At 42.0% G+C, this 25259-nt stretch overlaps 1 long non-coding RNA gene across 1 annotated transcript; it reads right to left on the bottom strand.

Annotated features, from left to right (window-relative positions):
- Positions 1-18077: 18077 nt before the first annotated feature.
- Positions 18078-25259, bottom strand: LOC123334700. Its single transcript, XR_006552750.2, has 3 exons — positions 25203-25259; positions 24902-25007; positions 18078-18228 (listed from the first exon to the last, which is right to left on the bottom strand). It is a non-coding gene; the product is annotated as an uncharacterized LOC123334700 (long non-coding RNA).

The following is a 25259-nucleotide window of genomic DNA, read 5'->3' as shown; positions in this document are numbered from 1 at the left end:
ATTTATTATGTGGCCATACCATGTGGCTTGTGGGATCTTAGTTTCCTGACCAGGGATTGAATCTGTGCGCCCTGCAATGAACCTGCAGAGCTATAATCACTGGACCACCACGGAATTCCCTGCAAAAGACATTTTGATGCATAAAATTGAAGCAGCAGTTCAATTCCAATTTCACCTCATGTATGCATGCTAAGTTGCTTCAGTGTGTCTGATTTTTTGTGACCCCATGAACTGTAGCCCCCCAGGCTCCTCTGTCCATGGGATTGTCCAGGCAAGAATACTGGAGTGGGTTGCCATGCCCTCCTCCAGGGGATCTTCCTGAACCAGGGATCAAACCTTGTCTCTTATGTCTCCTGCATTGGCAGTCAGGTTCTTTAACACTAGTACCACCTCATTGAAACCAAAGCACACTGTTAGCCTATCACCTGAATTTCCCCCAACTCTACTCCCCCAGACTCTTTCCACGCCTCCAATAATTATCTTTTTATTTCCTCTCTGACTAGATCTTATCTCTAAATGTGGTGTCAGGAGTACATGAAGTTAGCGTGCCTTGCTGAGGTCAAAGCCCTAAAGACCTGACAATTCTTGACTCTGCCACCACTCCACCACCACTCCTATCTCACCTGCAGATGACCTTGGGATATCACCAGAAGAGAAGCAGAAGCCAACTTTAAGAGCGGGGAGACCCTCCCTGGCTAAAGGCTTTGCCAGGCTGGCTGCGAGGCAGAACAGTACAAGGGGCTGAGTAACACCCCACCATCTCCCACACCCTAGTTTGGACTTGGCCAGTGTTAATAATCCTCCTCTTTGGAGTTTACCTCCAGAAAATGTCAAGGTTCCTCACTCCTTCTTTGGGCAGCTCAGGCTTCCGCTTGGAAGATGAAAGAGACAGATATTTACTAAAATGGGTTAATCAGTAATTTCAAGCTAATTGACATGTGACCTTGACAGCAATTCATGAAGGATAACCTGGCACACAGTAAACACTTAAAAGAGATAGCTATATCCTGATAAAGTGCACGTGATTAACACATTGCTGCAGTTATGACAAACTCTATTTCTCCTGCACTGTAAGAAAAGTGTTCACCCGTACGAAAGTAGGTGAAAGATTTTCTGCACACTTGGCCTGATACGTGGCCTTCACCTCGAGCTATTGAAAACAATAGCAGCTAGGTATTAACTGGTAAGCATGAGTCAGAGCCTGGGCTAACCACTTTGTCTCATTTATTCATCTTGCCTACTCTACACAGTAACCCTATAAGGTACGTTCTATTACCATTTCTATTTTAGAGATGAAAAAGATGAGACAAGAAGAAGGTTTAAAACTTGTGCATGTTATACCCCTAAGTGCTGAACGTGGGAATCAAACTCAGGGAGTTTGATGCCAGATCCATGCACTCATTGCCTTTAAATTACTTGGTGTCATCTATATTTGCTGGCACTAGAGGGGATCTGTTGTGCTTTCTTCCAGTCCCCTGAACTCAGGGCAGTAGAAAGTAAATGGGATGCAGCCACCGTGGAAAACAGTAAGGAGGTTACTCAAAAACAAAACAAAACAAAAAACTAAAAGGAGAACTACCAAATGCTCCAACAATCTCACACTTGGACATGTATCTGGACAAAACTATAATCCAAAAAGATACATGCACCTTTATGTTCACAGCCACACTATTTACAATAACCAAGACATGGAGACAACCTAAATGTCCATGACAGACAAAAGGATAAAGAATATGTGGTACACATTATATACAATGGAATACTTGTTGCTGTTGTTTAGTCGCTAGGTTGTGTCCAATAATTTTGGGACCCCATGGACTATAGCTCACCAGGCTCCTTCTATGAGTAGGATTTCCCAGGTGAAAATACTGGAGCGGGTTGCCATTTCCTTCTCTGGGGATCTTCCCGACCCAGGGATCGAACCCATGTCTCCCACATAGGCAGGCAGATGCTTTCCCACTGAGCCACCAGGGTAGCCCGTAAAAAAGAATGAAATAATTCCATTTACAGCAACATGAATGGACCTAGAAATTATCATAAGTCAGAAAAAGAAAGACAAATACCATATGATATCACTTATATGTGGAATCTAAAATATGACCCAAATAAACTTATCTATGAAACAGAAATAGACTCACAGACATAGAGAACAACAGACTTGTGGTTGCCAAGAGGGAAGGTAAGTCGGGGAGGGATGGAGTTTGGGATTAGCAGCGGCAAACTATTATATATAGAATGGATAAACAGCAAGATCCTACTGTACAGCACAGGGACCTATACTCAATATCCTGTGATTAGAGACTTCCTGGTGGACCAGTTAAGATTCCGCACTTCCAATGCAGGGGGCACAGGCTGGACTCCTGGCCATGGAACGAAGATCTCACATGCCTCACAGCATAGGCAAAAAATAAAAAAAGATAAAAGAAAATAAAGGCAAATTGTTTCACAAAAAGAATATCCTATGATAAACCATCGTGGAAAAGAGTACGAAAAAGACTGTGTGTATGTGTGTGTGTACAACTGAATCATTCTGCTGTGCAGCAGAAATTAGCACAACATTGTAAATCAGCTATAATTCAATCAAATAAGACATGTTTTAATTAACTGAAAATTACAGGAGAGTAGAGGTGATCTGGAGACTGGGGGAAGTGGAGGGAGGACTCTTGACTTCCTCTCGTGTTCAGCTCTCCACTGTCATTCATGGATGTTTCTCCATCCAGGATTTCTGCCTATCCAACTTTTTACTTTTGGATTGTAAACATTGTGCCAAATAAGGGAAGAATAACTTTTTAAAATCACCAAGTTTGGTTTCATACTGCTAATGAATTGTGTGAAAAGAAAGGGTGTGCTCCACCTCCGTTAGTTTGGAAAGGGGCAAAAACACTCGCCTCACTCCCTTACTCTACACTCTGCACTCAGTTCATACACCAAAGGATGAACATGGCAGTGACTTTCCAGTTCCTGATCTTTTACCAATACTGAGTGTATTTTCTGTCCCCCTTGATCTCTCTTCTGGGTAACTGACTTAATCAATATACCAAGCATATACCACATAGACATTCCAGAAGTTTTGAGCTTTGGAAGCTGTTAAAAAGTTAACTATGACATTATTAGACTACTTGTCACTACTCTTAAGATTCTTTTAGGGAAAAAAAGCTTTTTTGCTTTGGTGAAAGCAGACTATGAATGAGGGATTGGAAGACCCTAGTCCAAGTGGACTTGGATGTACCCAGATGGAGAAAGAGGAGCTAAGGAAACAGTCATTCTTCTCATCTGGGGCATCTGAGGAGTTGAGACAGGGGAAGATGATCCACAGTTTATGAGTCCCTCCATGAGCCAGGCACTGGGCTAGGAGCTTTTACAAATATTTTTGCAACTTAATTGTTTATAATTTTATAGCTAAAAGCTAACACCTTCTAGCACAGTCTTCTAAGTACGTTACAAGTATAAGCTCATTTAAGAGTCACAACAACGAGATAGAGCAGATTCTGTTATCCTCACTTTAAAACATGAGGAAATCAAGTCATTAAGAGGTTAACTAACTTGGTCCCATCACTTCATGGGAAATAGATGGGGAAACAGTGGAAACAGTGTCAGACTTTATTTTTTGGGGCTCCAAAATCACTGCAGATGGTGACTGCAGCTATGAAATTAAAAGATGCTTACTCCTTGGAAGGAAAGTTATGACCAACCTAGATGGTATATTGAAAAGCAGAGATACTACTTTGCCAACAAAGGTCCGTCTAGTCAAGGCTATGATTTTTCCAGTGGTCATGTATGGATGTGAGAGTTGGACTGTGAAGAAAGCTGAGCGCCGAAGAATTGATGCTTTTGAACTGTGGTGTTGGAGAAGACTCTTGAGAGTCCCTTGGACTGCAAGGAGATTCAACCAGTCCATCCTAAAGGAGATCAGTCCTGGGTGTTCATTGGAAGGAATGATGCTGAGGCTGAAACTCCAATACTTTGGCCACCTCGTGTGAAGAGTTGACTCATTGGAAAAGATCCTGATGCTGAGAGGGATTGGGGGCAGGAGGAGAAGGAGATGACAGAGGATGAGATGGCTGGATGGCATCACCGACTCGATGCACATGAGTTTGGGTGAACTCCAGGAGTTGGTGATGGACAGGGAGGCCTGGCCTGCTGTGATTCATGGGGTTGCAAAGACTTGGACACAACTGAGCGACTGAACTGAACTGAACTTGCCCAAGATCCTGCAGCTGGTATGTGTTAGAATCAGGATTTAAACCTAGTTCCAGAAACACAGCTCTTCATCTCTGGACCACATTACCTCTCAGGATGCTCAGAGAAGTTACCTGGTTCAATGTTACACAGCTAGAATGGCATAACCAGGGCTCAGAGCCCAGGTTTGTCTGGCATCAGAATGTATGCTTCCTACTATAATTTTCTGCTACCTATGCCTACTACATCTTTCCTGTTTGGTCTTGTGATCACAGGAAAGTTTTCATCCTACCCTCAAGGAACAAATTCAGATACACCACTTCCTCTTTTGTTTCTCTTCTCTCTGCTTCACCTCGTCCCTCCACTTTCCTCTCCCATTTTCTATTTTTCTCTGGTGTTTTTTCCTTTTCTTGTTTTTCCTCCTCCACCCCACCCCCCCACCCCCGGTTTCCTGCTTGTAATGCAGGAAACTGCATTACCTGCCAGGTAATGCACAGAAAGGGCAAGGAGGACACAAAAGGTTACTAAGCTTTGACCTCATTAGTTTAAGCCCAACTTACCAAGGTTAAGAATAATTGCAATCTGACCAGAAGCTAAAATGAAAAATTAAATGTTTATCTCAAGAAACATGTACATGGAGAATTGGTCCAACTGTTGTGACAAACGGGGCATTTTGAATTTTAATACGTTCAACCTATTGACCAATTAGATGGATCATTACGTGTAATGATTCTATCAGGGGTTTAGTTATTGATGTCGGTGTTCAGATTAACCAAATTACACATCCTTACCCTTAGGCCAGATCCTAGGAAGCCAGCAGGCTCAGACGTACAGAGGGCCAACAAGTTTTCAGTTTATTGGCCTGGAGACAGCTACAGTTTCTAAGACACCCACAAGTGCTTCAAATAAAGGCATTTATAGAACTCATTAACACCTCAAAGACTCCATAATACTCATTCACATCATAACCTTTTTGGTATATTATACAGAGTGTGTGGATCACAATAAACTGTGGAAAATTCTGAAAGAGACGGGAATACCAGACCACCTGACCTGCCTCTTGAGAAATCTGTATGCAGGTCAGGAAGCAACAGTTAAAACTGGACATGGAATAACAGACTGGTTCCAAATAGGAAAAGGAGTACATCAAAGCTATATATTGTCACCCTGCTTATTTAACTTCTGTGCAGAGTACATCATGAGAAATGCTGTGCTGGATGAAGCACAAGCTGGAATCAAGATTGCTGGGAGAAATATCAATAACCTCAGATATGCAGATGACACCTTACGGCAGAAAGTGAAGAAGAACTAAAGAGCCTCTTGATGAAAGTGAAAGAGGAGAGTGAAAAGTTGGCTTAAAGCTCAACATTTAGAAACTAAGATCATGGCATCTGGTCCCATCACTTCATGGGAAATAGATGGGGAAACAGTGGCAGACTTTATTTTGGGGGGCTCTAAAATCACTGTAGAAGGTGATTGCAGCCATGAAATTAAAAGACGCTTACTCCTTGGAAGAAAAGTTATGACCAACCTAGATAGCATATTCAAAAGCAGAGACATTACTTTGTCAACAAAGGTCTATCTAGTCAAGGCTATGGTTTTTCCAGTGGTCATGTATGGATGTGAGAGTTGGACTATAAAGAAAGCTGAGCCCTGAAGAACTGCAGCTTTTGAACTGTGGTGTTGGAGAAGACTCTTGAGAATCCCTTGGACTGCAAGCAGATCCAACCAATCCATCCTAAAGGAGATCAGTGTTCATTGGAAGGACTGATGTTGAAGCTGAAACTCCAATACTTTGGCCACCTGATGCAAAGAGCTGACTCATTTGAAAAGACCCTGATGCTTAAATGGATGAGATGGTTGGATGGCATCACTGACTCAATAGACATGAGTTTGGGTAAACTCTTGGAATTGGTGATAGACAGGGAAGGCTGGAGTGCTGCAGTCCATAGGGTCTCAAACAGTCGGACACGACTGAGCTACTGAACTGAACTGAACATTATGTATTTCTTCTTCTATTCAAGGACTAGATCTGTCCAGGACTCTGATAGTGATTTTCTCTTCTCCATCTGCTAATGCTCTTTCATGCCTTCAAGTCCCATCTCCTGCTGATGACATTCAGATCAGTGTCTCTAGATTCTCAGTAACTCTAATTATCTCCCTGAAGTCACTACTTCACTATCTTTCCAGCATGTGAAATTGACCCGGAACTAGATTCCTAGAATTTTCCCCATCAGATTAGATCAGATCAGTCACTCAGTCGTGTCTGACTCTTTGCGACCCCATGAATCGCAGCACGCCAGGCCTCCCTGTCCATCACCAACTCCCGGAGTTCACTCAGACTCACGTCCATCGAGTCAGTGATGCCATCCAGCCATCTCATCCTCTGTTGTCCCCTTCTCCTCCTGCCCCCAATCCCTCCCAGCATCAGAGTCTTTTCCAATGAGTCAACTCTTTGCATGAGGTGGCCAAAGTACTGGAGTTTCAGCTTTAGCATCATTCCTTCCAAAGAAATCTCAGGGCTGATCTCCTTCAGAATGGACTGGTTGGATCTCCTTTGCAGTCCATACAATCCTGCTAATAGTATTTCTCCACCACACAGCTAAAATCCTTCATTTGTTCTGAGTCCTCCCTCTCCTATATTCCATATTCAGTAGGTCTCCAGATTCTGTTAGTTCAAATACCAAGGAGATGTCTTCCAAATATCTCCATTTCTCTATTCCTACTGTTATGGCCTTCAGTTTTCATCTCTTCCAGGATTACTGCCAGTCTTAGGCATCTGGGACAGTGTGTCTTTGCGTCCCTGTATATTTCATCTCACAGTCTCTAAGTTAGTTACATCTGTCTTGTGCACATTGAGATACAGTTACAAGCAGAACTGAGCTGGCCTCACCTCACTCTAGTCCACTATCATGACACTGCAGAACTTTATCGCCCAGTTCAGTTCAGTTCAGTCACTCAATTGTGTCCAACTCTTTGCAACCCCATGAATTGCAGCACACCAGGCCTCCCTGTCCATCACCAACTCCTGGAGTTCACTCAGACTCATGTCCATCGAGTCAGTGATGCCATCCAGCCATCTCATCCTCTGTCATCCCCTTCTCCTCCTGCCCCCAATCCCTCCCAGCATCAGAGTCTTTTCCAATGAGTCAACTCTTCACACGAGGTGGCCAAAGTACTGGAGTTTCAGCTTTAGCATCATTCCTTCCAAAGAACACCCAGGACTGATCTCCTTTAGAATGGACTGGCTGGATCTCCTTGCAGTCCAAGGGACTCTCAAGAGTCTTCTCCAACACCACCGTTCAAAAGCATCAATTCTTCGGCCCTCAGTTTTCTTCACAGTCCAACTCTCACATCCATACATGACCACTGGAAAAACCATAGCCTTGACTAGACGGACCTTTGTTGACAAAGTAATGTCTCTGCTTTTGAATATGCTACCTAAGTTGGTCATAACTTTCCTTCCAAGGAGTAAGCGTCTTTTAATTTCATGGCTGCAGTCACCATCTGCAGTGATTTTGGAGCCCAGAAAAATAAAGTCTGACACTGTTTCCACTGTTTCCCCATCTATTTCCCATGAAGTGATGGGACCGGATGCCATGATCTTAGTTTTCTGAATGTTGAGCTTTAAGCCCACTTTTTCACTCTCCACTTTCACTTTCATCAAGCGGCTTTTTAGTTCCTCTTCACTTTCTGCCATAAGGGTGGTGTCATCTGCATATCTGAGGTTATTGATATTTCTCCTGGCAATCTTGATTTCAGCTTATGCTTCTTCCAGCCCAGCGTTTCTCATGATGTACTCTGCATATAAGTTAAATAAGCAGGGTGACAATATACAGCCTTGACATACTCCTTTTCCTATTTGGAACCAGTCTGTTGTTCCATGTCCAGTTCTAACTGTTGCTTCCTGACCTGCATACAAATTTCTCAAGAGGCAGATCAAGTGGTCTGGTATTCCCATCTCTTTCAGAATTTTCCACAGTTTATTGTGATCCACACAGCCAAAGGCTTTGGCATAGTCAATAAAGCAGAAATAGATGTTTTTCTGGAACTCTCTTGCTTTCTCGATGATCCAGCAGAAGTTGGCAATTTGATCTCTGGTTCCTCTGCCTTTCCTAAAACCAGCTTGAACATCAGGAAGTTCACAGTTCACATATTGCTGAAGCCTGGCTTGGAGAATTTTGACCATTACTTTACTAGTGAGATGAGTGCAATTGTGCAGTAGTTTGAGCATTCTTTGGCATTGCCTTTCTTTGGGATTGGAATGAAAACTGACCTTTTCCAGTCCTGTGGCCACTGCTGAGTTTTCCAAATTTGCTGGCATATTGAGTGCAGCACTTTCACAGCATCATCTTTCAGGATTTGAAAGAGCTCAACTGGAATTCCATCACCTCCTCTAGCTTTGTTTGTAGTGTTGCTTTCTAAGGCCCACTTGACTTCACATTCCAGGATGTCTGGCTCTAGATGAGTAATCATACCATCGTGATTATCTTGGTCATGAAGATCCTTTTTGTACAGTTCTTCTGTGTATTCTTGCCACCTCTTCTTAATATCGTCTACTTCTGTTAGGTCCATACTATTTCTGTCCTTTATCAAGCCCATCTTTGCATGAAATGTTCCCTTGGTATCTCTAATTTTCTTGAAGAGATCTCTAGTCTTTCCCATTCTGTTGTTTTCCTCTATTTCCTCGCATTGATCGCTGAGGAAGGTTTTCTTATCTCTTCTTGCTATTCTTTGGAACTCTGCATTCAGATGCTTATATCTTTCCTTTTCTTCTTTGCTTTTTGATTCTCTTCTTTTAACAGCTATTTGTAAGGCCTCCCCAGAGAGTCATTTTGTTTTTTTGCATTCTTTTCCATGGGGATGGTCTTGATCCCTGTCTCCTGTACAATATCACAAACCTCCGTCCCTAGTTCATCAGACACTCTATCAGATCTAGTCCCTTAAATATGTTTCTCACTTTCACTGTATAATCATAAGGGATTTTATTTAGGCCACTATTCCAAATCCTGAAAGATGATGCTGTGAAAGTGTTGCACTCAATATGCCAGCAAATTTGGAAAACTCAGCAGTGGCCACAGGACTGGAAAAGGTCAGTTTTCATTCCAATCCCAAAGAAAGGCAATGCCAAAGAACATTCAAACTGCCACACAATTGCACTCATCTCACACGCTAGTAAAGTAATGCTCAAAATTCTCCAAGCCAGGCTTCAGCAATATGTGAACCGTGAACTTCCTGATGTTCAAGCTGGTTTTAGAAAAGGCAGAGGAACCAGAGATCAAATTGCCAACATCCGCTGGATCATCGAAAAAGCAAGTGAGTTCCAGAAAAGCATCTATTTCTGCTTTATTGACTATGCCAAAGCCTTTGGCTGTGTGGATCACAATAAACTGTGGAAAATTCTGAAAGAGACGGGAATACCAGACCACCTGATCTGCCTCTTGAGAAATTTGTATGCAGGTCAGGAAGCAACAGTTAGAACTGGACATGGAACAACAGACTGGTTCCAAATAGGAAAAGGAGTACGTCAAGGCTGTATATTGTCACCCTGCTTATTTAACTTATATGCAGAGTACATCATGAGAAACGCTGGACTGGGAGAAACACAAGTTGGAATCAAGATTGCTGGGGGAAATATCAATAACTTCAGATATGCAGATGACACCACCCTTATGGCAGAAAGTGAAGAGGAACTCAAAAGCCTCTTGATGAAAGTGAAAGTGGAGAGTGAAAAAGTGGGCTTAAAGCTCAACATTCAGAATACGAAGATCATGGCATCTGGTCCCACCACTTCATGGGAAATAGATGGGGAAACAGTGGAAACAGTGTCAGACTTTATTTTTCTGGGCTCCAAAATCACTGCAGATGGTGACTGCAGCCATGAAATTAAAAGACGCTTACTCCTTGGAAGGAAAGTTATGACCAACCTAGATAGCATATTCAAAAGCAGAGACATTACTTTGTCAACAAAGGTCCGTCTAGTCAAGGCTATGGTTTTTCCAGTGGTCACGTATGGATGTGAGAGTTGGAGTGTGAAGAAGGCTGAGCGCTGAAGAATTGATGCTTTTGAACAGTGGTGTTGGAGAAGACTCTTGAGAGTCCCTTGGACTGCAAGGAGATCCAGCCAGTCCATTCTGAAGGAGATCAGCCCTGGGATTTCTTTGGAAGGAATGATGCTAAAGCTGAAACTCCAGTACTTTGGCCACCTCGTGTGAAGAGTTGACTCATTGGAAAAGACTCTGATGCTGGGAGGGATTGGGGGCAGGAGGAGAAGGGGATGACAGAGGATGAGATGGCTGGATGGCATCACTGACTCGATGGACATGAGTCTGAGTGAACTCCAGGAGTTGGTGATGGACAGAGAGGCCTGGCGTGCTGCGATTCATGTGGTCGCAAAGAGTCGAACACGACTGAGTGACTGATCTGATCTGATCTGATTCATGACACTGCAGAACTTTATATTCCACACATAAGTTATCCCTGTATTTCCATTAGTTTCCTATCACATGTGAAGGGCATGCAAGGTCCTTCACAACTTGCTTACACTTTAATTCTCTCCCTCCCTCCTTATTTTCCATCATTCTTCTCCTTCTACCTGACACTCCAGCTGAATGAACTCAGTTGTTCCTGAACATGTTGCTGGGGCCAGTCGGTGACCCGAAAACATGCCTCTATGGTATATTGATTATTCTGAATTAAATTTATTTAAGAAATGGTCAGTGCAAGAGGGACACTCTGACCTTCCTACCTCCCCAAAAGCAGGAAATCAATCTCTCATGTGAAAAGTACACTCACTGTATCTGGAGGTAAAAGGATATCCCTGTCGCCAGAGGTTGAGAATTCAGGCCAAAGGGATTTACATACACAAAACTTGCTACTTCTTTAATTTATTAACCCATTCCCAAACTGTTTAGATGCTTCACTAACTGCAAACCCCAAACTTAAGTTTGTCCTATCAATTCCTCATGAATGCATCATTTCTTTGTCTAAAAAGTATAAAATCTGCCTGTTTTGGTCAGTTCTCAGGTCTTATTTCTATAATACCTCCATATGCATGAATTAAAATTCATTTCTTTTTTTCCTGTTAACCTGTCTTGTGTCCACTTTATTAAGTCCAGCTACCAGAACCTGCCGGGGTCCAGCCCCAGCTGATCCAGGGTATTCGAAGGAGAGACGGCATAGGCGAGGGTCAGGAAACAACTGCTTAATTACACTTCAATTAAGGATACAAAGAGTAATAGAATGAGGATAGCTCAGTAGGAAAATTCAGTGGAGAAAAGAGGCTGAGTAGCTTGGTTTACGCGGGGGACCAATAAAACTTCAAGACAAGAAGCTTGCACCACTTACGTAGGCCGCAGGCGTCCATCCGTTCTCCCGAAGGAGAGGAGACACTGAGGCCTCCCCGGTCGGATCTTAGAAGCCCAGGCATAATTAGTGAGCATGGTGGGTTCCGCGCTCCAGATGGAGACTCAACCAGAGTGAGAGAGAGAGAGACATGGGGAGACCAGTCTTTCGAGGAACTGATCCCAATTCTTTATTTTCCATGGTCTACTTTTATACACTGAGATGTTATGCAAAAGTCACGCGGGGTCAGCAGTCCTGACTTTTATCAAAGTCAGGTGCTTCATACAAATGTATACAGAGGTCTTAGGGGTGTTACATCATCTTCTGGCCAGGGGGCCTGCTGACAATTTACGACCCTCTCCTTGTGACAGCGGTCAGTCAACCAGGACACTTATTTCTCCAGGGGTGATTATTCTTAAAACAGACGCCACCCAAATAAAGTTACATTCCTATAGGGTGAGCGTGTATTGGGTTTTAGTTAAGGAAAGAATTTACTTAGCCTAAGGTCTAACGTGATTTATATCAAAGGTTAATACTTATTTCTTCTATATATTCATTAATGTGTGTAAGGGCAGGGGATGTGGAGACTTAGCAGTAAACATTGGCTCAACAAATGAAAAACCCTTCACCAATACAATTTCTAATCAGCCCATTACACTTATACTAATAATTTTCTAACTTTTCTAAAGAACCTGTTTTTAGAAGGTTTAAAGCATCTCGTGCCTCTCACAGTTGGGAGGCTGTGAGCAATCACATGTGGCCGGACAAGCCTGTCAGGCAGGCTAGAGAACCTTCAGAGAAGTTTGTAGGTTAAAACACTCCTGTCACGCCCAGGAATTATTATTAACTGGAGCTCTAAGTTAACTCCTTCTCCGAAAGAGGTGGTGCGGGACAGCCCCCCGTAAAGTCAGAGGTGTAGGTGAGAGCACAAAGTAGTAAAGTAGGCAGGCTCTGGTTATGGGGGTAGATGCTTGAGGATTTCCAGGGGGACTCCTGAGGCTCGTTCCCGCCTTTGCGTATGTCAAGCCTCCTTCCTCATGACCTTTGCCATGGGCGGAGTGCCTCACGCCGGCCCCCAACAAGAACCTAAGAGTGATAAAGGGGGATATTTTCCCCTCCACAATAATGCCATACTCTGTGTATCCTTGGGTCTTTTCTTTCTTTTTTTTTTTTTTTTTTACTATTCCACATGGTATGTGAGATCTTAGTTCCCTGACCAGGGTTCAAACCTGTGCCCCTTGCAGTGGAAGTGCAGAGTCTTAACCACTTAACTCTAGCAGTCTTCCACTGCCAGGGAATTCCTATCCTCAGGTCTTCACACATGCTGCAGTTCTGCCAAGAATGACCTCCCCTTGCTCCAGCCCTAGCAGTGCCTGGAAAATGCTTCCTTATCTTTCAAAACCCAACTCAATATCTCCTCTTCTGGGACACCTTCGCAGACAGCTCTTTTCTCTGCAAACATACACCACCTGGATCTCCACATAAGATGCTGTTCTTCAAGGATTGATTAACTTTTGTCACCATTTATATTGGTTTCCTGGGGCTGCTGTACCAAATTATCACAGACTGGGTGGCTTAAAGCAACAGAAGTGTACTCTCTCACAGTTCTTGGGGCCAGAAGTCCAAAAGTGCATATACCTGGACTACGATAAGGTGTCAGCAGGGCCACACTCTCTCCAGAAGTTCTAGAGGAGAATGTGTTCCTTCACCTTCTGGGGGTCGCTGCCATCCCTTGGCTTGTGGCCACATCACTTCAATCCCTGCCTCCACTTTCACATCACCTTCTCCTGTGTGTGTGTTGGAAGATCTCCCTCTACTTCCCTCTTATAAGGATAATGTGATGGCATTTAGTGCTCAACATACCTAATCCTAGTGCTCACCAGGCTAATCTCCCCATCTCAAGATTCTTAATCATATCTGCAAAGACTGTTTTTCTAAATAAGTTAACACTGAAAGGTTTAAGCATTTGGGTCTAATATTTTGGGGACCAACATTTAGGCCACTACGCTATCCCAATAGTCTGGGACTTCAGAACAGGGAGAGGACATGTTTTATTCCTTTTTTATTCCCAGCACTAATAGAAATTCAATACTTGTTTACTGGCTGATTAGGGAATAAACAGAATTCAACATTCTCATCTTACAGATTTTGGCTCTTTATTTACTCAACAAAGCATTTATTATTATGTACCAGATACTACACAGGAAGTACAGTGACTACACAAAACAAACACGACTCGTCTCATAGAACTTATATTCTAGTGAAAGAAATAAGCGTTTTAAAAAGGGCAGATATTGGGGCTTCCTTGGCAGGTCAGTGATTAGCATTCCAGACTTCCATTATACGCATCATGGGTTCAATTCCTGGTCAGGGAACTAAGAATATGAAGCCACACACTGAGGCCAAAGAAAGAGGGGCAGCTATTACAAAACACATAATTACGGAATGTAATCAGGGTCAGGAAAGGAAAGAACAAGGATCAACAAGAAAGAAAAAGGAGTGCAGATCAGCAAGTGCTTCTTTATGGAAGTAACATTGTAAGCTGAGATCAAAGGATGGATAACTGGAAAGTGAAGAGTCAGGGGCGCGGTGCAATTGTTCCCGGCCGAGGGAACAACATACGCACGGCTTTTTGCACTGTAAAGAGTTTGGTGAATCCAAGAAACAGGATCCAGAGAGGCTGGAGTGTAATCATCCAGAGGCAAGAGGGAAGATGTTGGCAGGACACATCATGCAGGCTTTGGGACTGTCTTAACAATTTTGAATTTATCCTTGAAACAGTAAGAACTTAAAGCTAGTGATTAAATGACCATATTTTAGTTTTAGAAGTTGTCTCTGCGTGAATTTCCTGATGTTCAAGCTGGTTTTAGAAAAGGCAGAGGAACCAGAGATCAAATCGCCAACATCCGCTGGATCATCGAAAAAGCAAGCGAGTTCCAGAAATACATCTATTTCTGCTTTATTGACTATGCCAAAGCCTTTGACTGTGTGGATCACAATAAACTGTGGAAAATTCTGAAAGAGATGGGAATACCAGACCACCTGATCTGCCTCTTGAGAAATCTGTATGCAGGTCAGGAAGCAACAGTTAGAACTGGACATGGAACAACAGACTGGTTCCAAATAGGAAAAGGAGTATGTCAAGGCTGTATATTGTCACCCTGCTTATTTAACTTCTATGCAGAGTACATCATGAGAAACGCTGGGCTGGAAGAAGCACAAGCTGGAATCAAGATTGCCAGGAGAAATATCAATAACCTCAGATACACAGATGACACCACCCTTATGGCAGAAAGTGAAGAGGAACTAAAAAGCCTCTTGATGAAAGTGAAAGTGGAGAGTGAAAAAGTTGGCTTAAAGCTCAACATTCAGAAAATGAAGATCATGGCATCTGGTCCCATCACTTCATGGGAAATAGATGGGGAAACAGTGGAAACAGTGTCAGACTTTATTTTGGGGGGCTCCAAAATCACTGCAGATGGTGACTGCAGCCATGAAATTAAAAGACGCTTACTCCTTGGAAGGAAGTTATGACCAACCTAGATAGCATATTCAAAAGCAGAGACATTACTTTGCCAACAAAGGTCCGTCTAGTCAAGGCTATGGTTTTTCCAGTGGTCATGTATGGATGTGAGAGTTGGACTGTGAAGAAAACTGAGCGCTGAAGAATTGATGCTTTTGAACGGTGCTGTTGGAGAAGACTCTTGAGAGTCCCTTGGACTGCAAGGACATCCAACCAGTCCATTCTGAAGGAGATCAGCCCTGGGATTTCTTTGGAAGGAATGATGCTAAAGCTGAAACTCCAGTACTTTGGCCACCTCATGCGAAGAGTTGACTCATTGGAAAAGACTCTGATGCTGGGAGGGATTGGGGGCAGGAGGAGAAGGGGACGACAGAGGATGAGATGGCTGGATGGCATCACTGACTCGATGGACGTGAGTCTGAGTGAACTCTGGGAGTTGGTGATGGACAGGGAGGCCTGGCATGCTGTGATTCATGGGGTTGAAAAGAGTTGGACACGACTGAGTGACTGATCTGATCTACCTGCTGATTTGAAGACTGATTGGAAGTCGAGAAGGGAGAGAGAAGGCATGTGGGGAGGCCACTGAAGGAGGTCCAGTGAGAGCTGCTGCTGGCTTGGACTAAAGTGATAGCCCCTGGTAAGGAGAGAAGTGCACAGACCAGAGATATAATTGGAAGTACAATAGATAAGCTTCACATGTTAAACCAGAAATGGTCTGTGTGTGTGTGTTTATTTTTTTTTTTGAAGATGAAGTTTCCATGTCCCTCTGGTCTGAGTAGAGAAAGTACAAGAATTAATGAACAATATATTTAAGGCTTGTTGATTTTTGGAAAGGGTTTCAAGATCTTCCAATGGGGAAAGAAGTCTTTTCAACGAAAAGTGCTGGTGCAACTGGATTTCCATAGGCGAGAAAATGAAATTGGACCTTACCTTATACCACACAAAAATTTTACACAAAATTGTCAAAGACCTAAATATAACAGCTAAAACTACAAACAGAAAAAAAAACTCAAGGATAGATCTTTATAACCCTGGATTTGGCAATGGATTTATAGATGTGACATTTAAGGCATAAACAAAAGAAAAAATAGCTAAATTGGAATTCATCAAAATTAGAAACCTTTTAAAAATGTTTTACTTTGGAACCCCCAAATTTCTAGTTACACTAAGAAATGATGATGTCATAAAATGGCATGAAAAATCTTATGAAAGAATAAAGGGATTGAATATACAGGCTGGTAGAGATAAGAATTTGTTGACTTGACAAAAGAATGAAAGCATAATATTCCAAATTGGCAATGGGTGGGGTGGCAGGAGAGGGGTGGTGTCTACTTTTGTTACCAAATAAATACACAGAAGTTTCATTGCTTAAGGGTTTGGGGTGGGGGAGCCACAGGGAAGAAGAGCTGCTATAGAGGAGGGCTGAGCATTGAAAACAGATACTTACTTGTTTTTAATTCTATAATTTTCTCAACTGCTCAAAGTCAGGTCTAGTTCAGCAAAGTTTTAAAAATAGTTCAGTTCAGTCGGGAAGTCCTGTTTGACTCTGAGACCCCATGGATTGCACCACACCCAACTTCCCTGTCTATCACCAACTCCCGGAGTTCACTCAAACTCATGTCCACTGAGTTGGTGATGCCATCCACCATCTTATCCTCTGTTGTCCCCTTCTCCTCCCGCCTTCAATCTTTCCCAGCATCAGGGTCTTTTCCAAGGAGTCAGTTCTTTCCATCAGGTGGCCAAAGTATTGGAGCTTCAGTATCAGTCCTTCTGATGAATATTCAGGACTGATTTCCTTTAGGATGGACTGGTTTGATCTCTTTTGCAGTCCAAGGGACTCTCCAAAGTCTTCTCCAATACCATAGTTCAAAAGCATCAATTCTTCAGTGCTCAGCTTTCTTTATAGTCCAACTCTCACATCTATATATGACTACTGGAAAAACCATAGCTTTGACTAGATGGACCTTTGTTGGGAAAGTAATGTCTCTGCTTTTTAGGTTGCTGTCTAGGTTGGTCATAGCTTTTCTTCCAAGGAGTAAGTATCTTTTAATTTCATGGCTGCAATCACCACCTGCAGTGATTTTGGAGCCCCGAAAAATAAAGTCTGCCACTGTTCCCACTGTTTCCCCATCTATTTGCCATAAAGTGATGAGACCAGATGCCATGATCTTAGTTTTTTGAATGCTGAGTTTTAAGCCAGCTTTTTCATGCTCTTCTTTCATTTTCATCAAGAGGCTCTTTAGTTCCTCTTTCCTTTCTGCCATAAGGGTGGTGTCATCTGCATATCTGAGGCTATTGATATTTCTCCTGGCAATCTTGATTCTAGCTTGTGCTTCATCCAGTCCAGCATTTCACATGATGTACTCTGCAAAGAAGTTAAATAAGCAGGGTCACAATACACAGCCTTAACGTACTCTTTTCCTATTTGGAACCAGTCTGTTGTTCCATGTCCAGTTCTAACTGTTGCTTCTTGACCTGCATACAGATTTCTTAGGAGGCCGGTCAGGTGGTCTGGTATTCCCATCTCTTGAAGAATATTCCACAGTTTGTTGTGATCTACATAGTCAAAGGCTTTGGCATAGTCAATAAAGCAGATATAGATGTTTTTCTGGAACTCTCTTGCTTTTTAGATGCTCCAATGTATGTTGGCAATTTTATCTCTCGTTCTTCTGCCTTTTCTAAATTCAGCTTGAACATCTAGAAGTTCACAGTTCACATACTGTTGAAGCCTGGCTTGGAGAATTTTGAGCATTATTTTACTAGCATGTGAGATGAGTGCAATTCTGTGGCAGTTTGAATATTCTTTGGCATTGCCTTTCTTTGGGGTTGGAATGAAAACTGACCTTTTCCAGTCCTGTGGCCACTGCTGAGTTTTCCAAATTTGCTGGCATATTGAGTGCAGCACTTTCACAGCATCATCTTTCAGGATTTGAAATAACTCAAGTGGAATTCCATCACCTCTACTAGCTTTGTTTGTAGTGATGCTTCCTAAGGCCCACTTGACTTCACACTTCAGGATGTCTGGCTCTAGGTGAGTGATCACACCATTGTGGTTATCTGGGTCATGAAGATCTTTTTAGAATAGTTCTTCTGTGTATTGTTGCCATCTCTTCTTAACATCTCCTGCTTCTGTTAGGTCCATACCATTTCTGTCTTAGGACAAATGCTCAGTCTGATTTTTACTGCATGCATAAAGAAAGACAGCAGAGCAAGCAAGATATGGGGCCAATCTAAGAAAGATTTCCAGCAATCCCTTCATTCATTATTTCTGGTTCAGTCATGAAAAAGGATTCATCATGCCTTCAGCTATTTTTTCTAACTAGTGAAAACTAACATTTGTCAAGCACTTATTATACACTCAGGCATTACATTAAATATTATCCATACAATATCTGCTTTTACCCTGTCAAATTTCCTTTTAGGTAGATATTATTTACAAGCTCACTTTATTTTATTTGTTTTATTTGCCTGTTTTTAAAATTTTTATTGAAATATATTTGATTTATAATGTTGTGTTAGTTTCAGATGTACAGCAAAATAATTCAAATATATATATATACACACACATACATTTTTTAAGACTCTTTTCCATTATAAGCAAACTGCATTTCATCAAAATTAGACGATAAATTACATTAAATTACAAGATATTGACAATAGTTCCCTGTACTATATAATAGGTCCTCGTTGGTTATCTATTTTATATATAGTAGTTGCTGCTGCTGCTGCTGCCAAGTTGCTTCAGTCGTGTCCGACTCTGTGCAACCCCATAGTCAGCAGCCCACCAGGCTCCCCTGTCTCTGGGATTCTCCAGGCAAGAATACTGGAGTGGGTTGCCATTTCCTTCTCCAATGCATGAAAGTGAAAAGTCAAAGTGAAGTCGCTCAGTCAGGTCCAACTCTTAGCGACCTCATGGACTGCAGCCTACCAGGCTCCTCCATCCATGGGATTTTCTAGGCAAGAGTACTGGAGTGGGGTGCCATTGCCTTCTCTGATATATAGTAGTGTGTATATGTTAATCCTAAATTCCTAATTTATCTCCCTCTTTTTCCTGTTTGATAATCATAAGTTTGTTTTCTATACAAGCTCATTTACAAGTGATTAAAGCAGAGCAGTGGGTAAACAGATTGTTGAAAGTCAGAGAGCACAGCCTGAATTGGAACCTGGGAAGTATGATTTCAGAGCATTGCTCTTAAAGCCACTTCCCTGTATGGTCTACTCTTACTTTTCAGTGATTTAAATTTTACTTAGCTTCTCTAAAGAACACTGAGATATATAATAACAAATGAGAAAATATCTTTTCTCTCTGAGATTCATGAAAATTCTCCATTTCAAAATTACCATAGAAAATTGTTTAAAATAATCAGTTTATAACCCAAAGAATAAAAACATGTGAGTCAATACTGATATAAACACTTGGATAACTGAAGAAATAGAGGACTAGCTCTTCCTTACAGAGGATATCAACTAATATTGTAGGAGAAATGAGGGAAATAGAAAATCATCATTAGACTACCAGAGTAATAAATACTATTATTTATACCATAGGCAAGATCCACACATTGATACTAAATTAGCATGTGCAGGTCAAGAAGAAACAAGATATTTGCATAGTCCCAAATTATCTCCTTCCTAATCCCAACAAAAAGTTATTCATTATGAAGGCAAAAATAGAAACTAAATGTTAACTATACAGTGGAGAAACCTGGCAGATACCATCTTAACCTCATGATCAAGGTTAATGTTATCAGTAATAAGATGTATCAGTATCATGTACCCCAGTATGATACAGGAAGAGACATTACTTCTATGGTGGTCTTCCCAATGATGCATAACCTCCATCTAAGCCTAATATCAAACAATATCAGAAAATATCAGACAAACCAAACTGAGAGATGTTCTGAATAACTGACCAGAATGCTTTAAAAGTCTCAAGGTCATGAAAGATAAACTATCACAGATTGAAATAAACAACCCTTATGGTAGAAAGTGAAGACAAACTAAAGAGCATTTTGATGAAAGTCAAAGAGGAGTGTGAAAAGTTGGCTTAAAACTCAGCATTCAGAAAACTAAGATCATGGTATCCGGTCCCATCACTTCATGGCAAAGAGATGGGGACACAATGGAAACAGAGATTTTATTTTTTTGGACTCCAAAATCACTGCAGTCACCATCTGCAGTGATTTTGGGGTTAAAAGACGCTTGGTCCTGGGAAGAAAAGCTATGGCCAAACTAGACAGCACATTAAAAAGCAGAGACATTACTTTGCCAACAAAGGTCCATCTAGTCAAAGCTATGGTTTTTCCAGTAGTCATGTATGAACATGAGAGTTGAACTATAAAGAAAGCTGAGCACTGAAGAATTGATGCTTTTGAACTGTGGTGTTGGAGAAGACTCTTGAGAGTCCCTTGGACTGCAAGGAGATCCAACCAGTCCATCCTAAAGGAGATCAGTCCTGAATATTCATCGGAAGGACTGATGAATATTGAAGCTGAAACTCCAATACTTTGGCTACCTGATGCAAAGAAATGACTCATTTGAAAAGACCCTGATGCTGGGAAAGATTGAAGGCGGGAGGAGAAGGGGATGACAGAGGGTGAGATGGTTGGATGGCATTACCGACTCAATGGACGTGAGTTTGAGTAAACTCCAGGAATTGGTGATGGACAGGGAGGCCTGGTGTGCTGCAGTCCATGGGGTTGAAAAGAGTCGGACAAGACCGAGCAACCAAACTGAACTGAATATTTTGTCACAAGTGAAAATTACATGACATTCAAATGTTAGTACTCATCAATAGTTTTATTGGTATACAGCTATGCTTGTTTATTTGCATATTGTCTATGGCTGCTTTCAGCTCCCACAGCAGAACTGAGCAGTTGTAATGGAGACCCCATGGTCCACAAAGCCTAAAATATTTATTATTTGCCCCATTACAAAAAAAGTGTGCTGAGCCCTGGTATACATGGTTGCCCACATCAGCTCATTATGGGTATACAGTTGTGCATCAAAAACATTTTTCTTAGTGCTACAAAGCAGGTCTGTGTTAGTCACAGAATCATAGTTTCATGCCTATTTTATAGAAACTTGGAAAATGTTAATTGAATAAATTATGTAAACATCTCAATTGTCCATTAAAGATTCCCACAATAACCACACTGCCTTCACATAATGTGTAGAAGGATGGTTCTGCATAAGGATTACAGCAGTCTTCATACTTATCAATCAAGCTAGTACCAAAGATTGTAATCGATTATGCAGCTTGTGTCTACCTTCTTTTCTCCTTCCCTTTCTAACTCCCTCCATTTCTTCCCTTTTCCTCCTTTTCTTTCCATTCTAGCTTCTCCACAGCTCCAAGAGGAGTACGACCACCTCCACCTGAAAAAGATGTCCCCAAAGATGCAGAGATGTCATTATGCACAGTCTCTAAGAATTGCAAAGAACTGTTAGGAAGCAAAATGCTTGAAAAAGGGGTTTAACAAATCACTGAGTAATATTTTCTTATGGTATCAACTTAACCTAATCCTGAGCAGACACTACATGGTTAATTCAAGAACAATATGTATAGAATCACCAACATGTATGCTCACAGGGCAAGTACAGGGTGAGTACATAAATGGGATTGGCCAACAAGTGATAAGCATATGCACTAATAATATAATAAACATTAAATAAAATAATAAACATTTATGGAACACCTACTATGAGTTCCATAAATGTGATAAACATATGCACTAATAATACAGTAATAATTAGTATTACCCTCACAACAAATCTATAAGGTAAATACTGTTGTTTTCTCTGCACAACGAATACAGGAGCCAAAACCTAGAGATGTCAACCTACCCAAGGGCACATAACTCATAGGTAACAGTCAGGATTCTAAGCTAGGTTTGTCCATGTCCTGGGATAATCTTATTAACCGTATGACTGTGTCCTTTCTACCCCCACATATGTATTTTCATGTTGCATACTTTTTTCTCATATGTATACAACCTTCCTCCTATGGTACCTAGGGCATATCAAGGGCATGAACGAGCCAGGGAGCAGGTGAGAATGGGAGTTTGGGACTGTTATGCCAGAAAGAAGTCCAAAAAAAAAAAAAAAAAAAAAAAGAAGAAGAGAGAGAGTTAATATTCAGCTTCCAATACCCAAAAATCAGATTTTCAATTCCTTAGCATGACAGGTTTAAAGGCAGACTTTGCCAAGAGAAAAGTATTTTTCTAAATTATCTTACATCTTCAAGAACCGTATCTGGAAGACTTAAGCACAACTTTAACAGAGGTATAGGTAAATCAGAAAAGCCTCCTGTCTCTTCTCTCAGTGGCCTGTGGAGAGAAAAGTAGAGTTAGAGAGTCAGGGAGAGATGCTGCAAAAGACCCTGAAGCTGGGAAAGATTGAAGGCAAAAGGAGAAGGCGGGCAGCAGAGGATGAGATGGTTGGATAGCATCATCCACTCAATGGACATGAATTTGAATAAATCCCAGGAAATAGTGAAAGACAGGCAGTGTGGCGTGCTGCAGTCCATGGGGTTTCAAACAGTCAGACATAACTTAGTGACTGAACAACAACAACAGTCTTCCCTCTCTGAGCCAATGCCCCTGTGAGAAGAGTAATAGTAGATAAGGTGAAGGGAAAGCCTGGATTTGAGGAGTTTCTGCTTTCTGCTGAGAGTGCTGAGAAGTGGAACCACCTGTGAATTGCCCTGCAGCTACATGGAGGCCACCATGTTGAAATAAAGTCAGGAGGTGGCGCGGTTAGACAGCAGGAGGGCCTCACTCCACTTTCCACAAGGTTGTCAGTTCATGCATGATATTTTGTGGGTTGGGAGACAGGGGATGTGTGTTATGGATATGAGTTTAGAGACTGGTTGAGGAATTTTCCGAAAGTGTTGGTGTGCCAAGGCCCCTCAGGCCCAGTGAAGACCAAGGCATGGTCCAGGTGTTAGCTGTGGTAAGGGCAGCCTAACCAAGCCAAGAGAGAAGACCCCTCCCCCACTTCAGCTCCGAACACTGGTGGAGTACTGGGGTGCTGGTCCATCACCCTTAGCAGTTGCCAGTCCAGGCTGTGGCTCTGAGGACCCCTTCTCCATCACAGACACTCCCTCACACTCCACACCCAGTCACCCAAAAGACTTAGCACCATCTGGAAGAGGGTGATAGAAGTCTGACGGACTGAGCACCGTTCCCAAAGAAACTGAATGTGTAAGTCTAAAGACACTATTCAATGAGACTAAAATAGTTTTGTTGAATGCAAAGTAGAATTTTCCCCACTAACGTGTATACTATGGGAGGTTATAAAGGCTAGCATACAGGTTATAGGTTAATCATGAGAGATTATCAAGGATCTCAAGTAGGTTATTTTTGATCATCAAAAAATCTGGGCATAGTGTGAGTAAATTTGTCCAACCCCACAGCCTGTGCCCTGAACCATCACATTTTACTGCTAGTATATGCTAATGGTAAAGGTTTGGTCAAAATCTTAGGAAGGTGAAATGTTTTAACATTCTCCAAGTATATTTCTTGGCTGAAGTGGGGACCGAGGGTGTATAATCTGTTTATATATTATTTATATAATAAATAATAATACCTTTCTCATTGAGCAGCTATGAGAATTGAGGCTTAGAACAGAGCCTGGCAGGAAGTGCTACATGTTTGTTATCATTGTCATTATTATTTTCTATGGTAATTATGATAAATATTGTTGGCTGACTCCCTAGCATCCATATGTCCCTTTCTCCCAGAGTAGCAACCACACAGTTTAAGTGGAATTAAGCCCAATCCCAGGCATGGGTCCTGATTACTGAATGCATCAGAGTAATCAGCCCCTTCTCAGAGTGATTGGTTTAAGAGTAGGCAGAGATCCTAGGGAGAAGGCAATGGCACCCCACTCCAGTACTCTTGCCTGGAAAATCCCGTGGACGGAGCCTGGTGGGCTACAGTCCATGGGGTCGCTAAGAGTCGGACACTACTGAGTGACTTCACTTTCACTTTTCACTTTCATGCACTGGAGAAGGAAATGTCAACCCACTCCAGTGTTCTTGCCTGGAGAATCCCAGGGACGGGGGAGCCTGGTGGGCTGCCGTCTATGGGGTCGCACAGAGTCGGACACAACTGAAGTGACTTAGCAGCAGCAGCAGCAGCAGAGATCCTAAGTTGGTTCAACCAGAATAAAAGCTGGGGCTTCTATCTGATGTTTTTGGGGGAAAAGTTCTCTCTTTTCTTTGTATAGTATAGTGAATGAACTTGTGATTTAAAATTGCACCAGCCAATTTTAATTCTACATTATTTAGGCTCTATTAGGGATGGGGGAGCCTGGTGGGCTGCTGTCCATGGGGTCGCACAGAGTCGGACATGACTGAAGTGACTTAGCAGCAGCAGGAGCAGCAGTGGGTCTCAATATTTTTTGGTTTAAGGATCATTTTGCATCCTTAAAAACTGAGAACCACAGAGAGCTTTTTTATGAGAGTTTTTATGTATGTGGATTACATTTATCAGTATACACTGTATTAGAAATTAAAACTGAGAATTTGAGAACTGTTAACTCATGTAAATAATAATAAAAATATTTCTTCAAGATTAATGTAAAGATCATAGTTTTAAACTTTAAAAAAATGAAATTTCCAAAACAAAAAAATCAGTGAGAAGAGTGGCATTTTTTTAAACCTCTTTAGTATTCAGCTTAATGAAAGACAGCTGGATTCTCACAGCTGATGCACTCAAACTGATAAGATATCTATCCTCTGGAAAACTTCACTCTTTGCTTGGGATAAAGGCAAATAATGTCTAAGCATTTGTGTCAGTTTCCGGTGGTTACTGTAACAACATAAACTTAGTTGCTTAAAAAAACAAATTTTACCTTCTACTAAGTCCAAAATCAGCTTTGCTGGGCTAAAAACACAATGTCATCAGGGATGGTAACTTCTTGAGGCTCAGGGCTCCCCAACTCCTGGTTAGGAATCCAGCTGCTGAGCAGGAGGCAAGCAGCGACCTGAACCATCGCTGGCATATTACTGCCTGCACCATACCCGCTATTGTTCACATTACTGCCTGAACCTTCCCCCGCTCCACACCTCTGTCCATGAAAAAAATTATTTTCCACAAAATTTGTGCCAAAAAAGTTGGGGACCACTGCTCTAGTGAACACTCCATTTCCTTACCTTTGCCAGCTTCTAGCGGAGAAGGCAATGGCACCCCACTCCAGTACTCCTGCCTGG

Source organism: Bubalus bubalis, chromosome 8, assembly GCF_019923935.1.
Source record: "Bubalus bubalis isolate 160015118507 breed Murrah chromosome 8, NDDB_SH_1, whole genome shotgun sequence".
Taxonomy (NCBI): Eukaryota; Metazoa; Chordata; class Mammalia; order Artiodactyla; family Bovidae; genus Bubalus; species Bubalus bubalis.
Note: the sequence above shows the minus strand (reverse complement) of the source record. Positions and strands in the feature narration are given on the sequence as shown.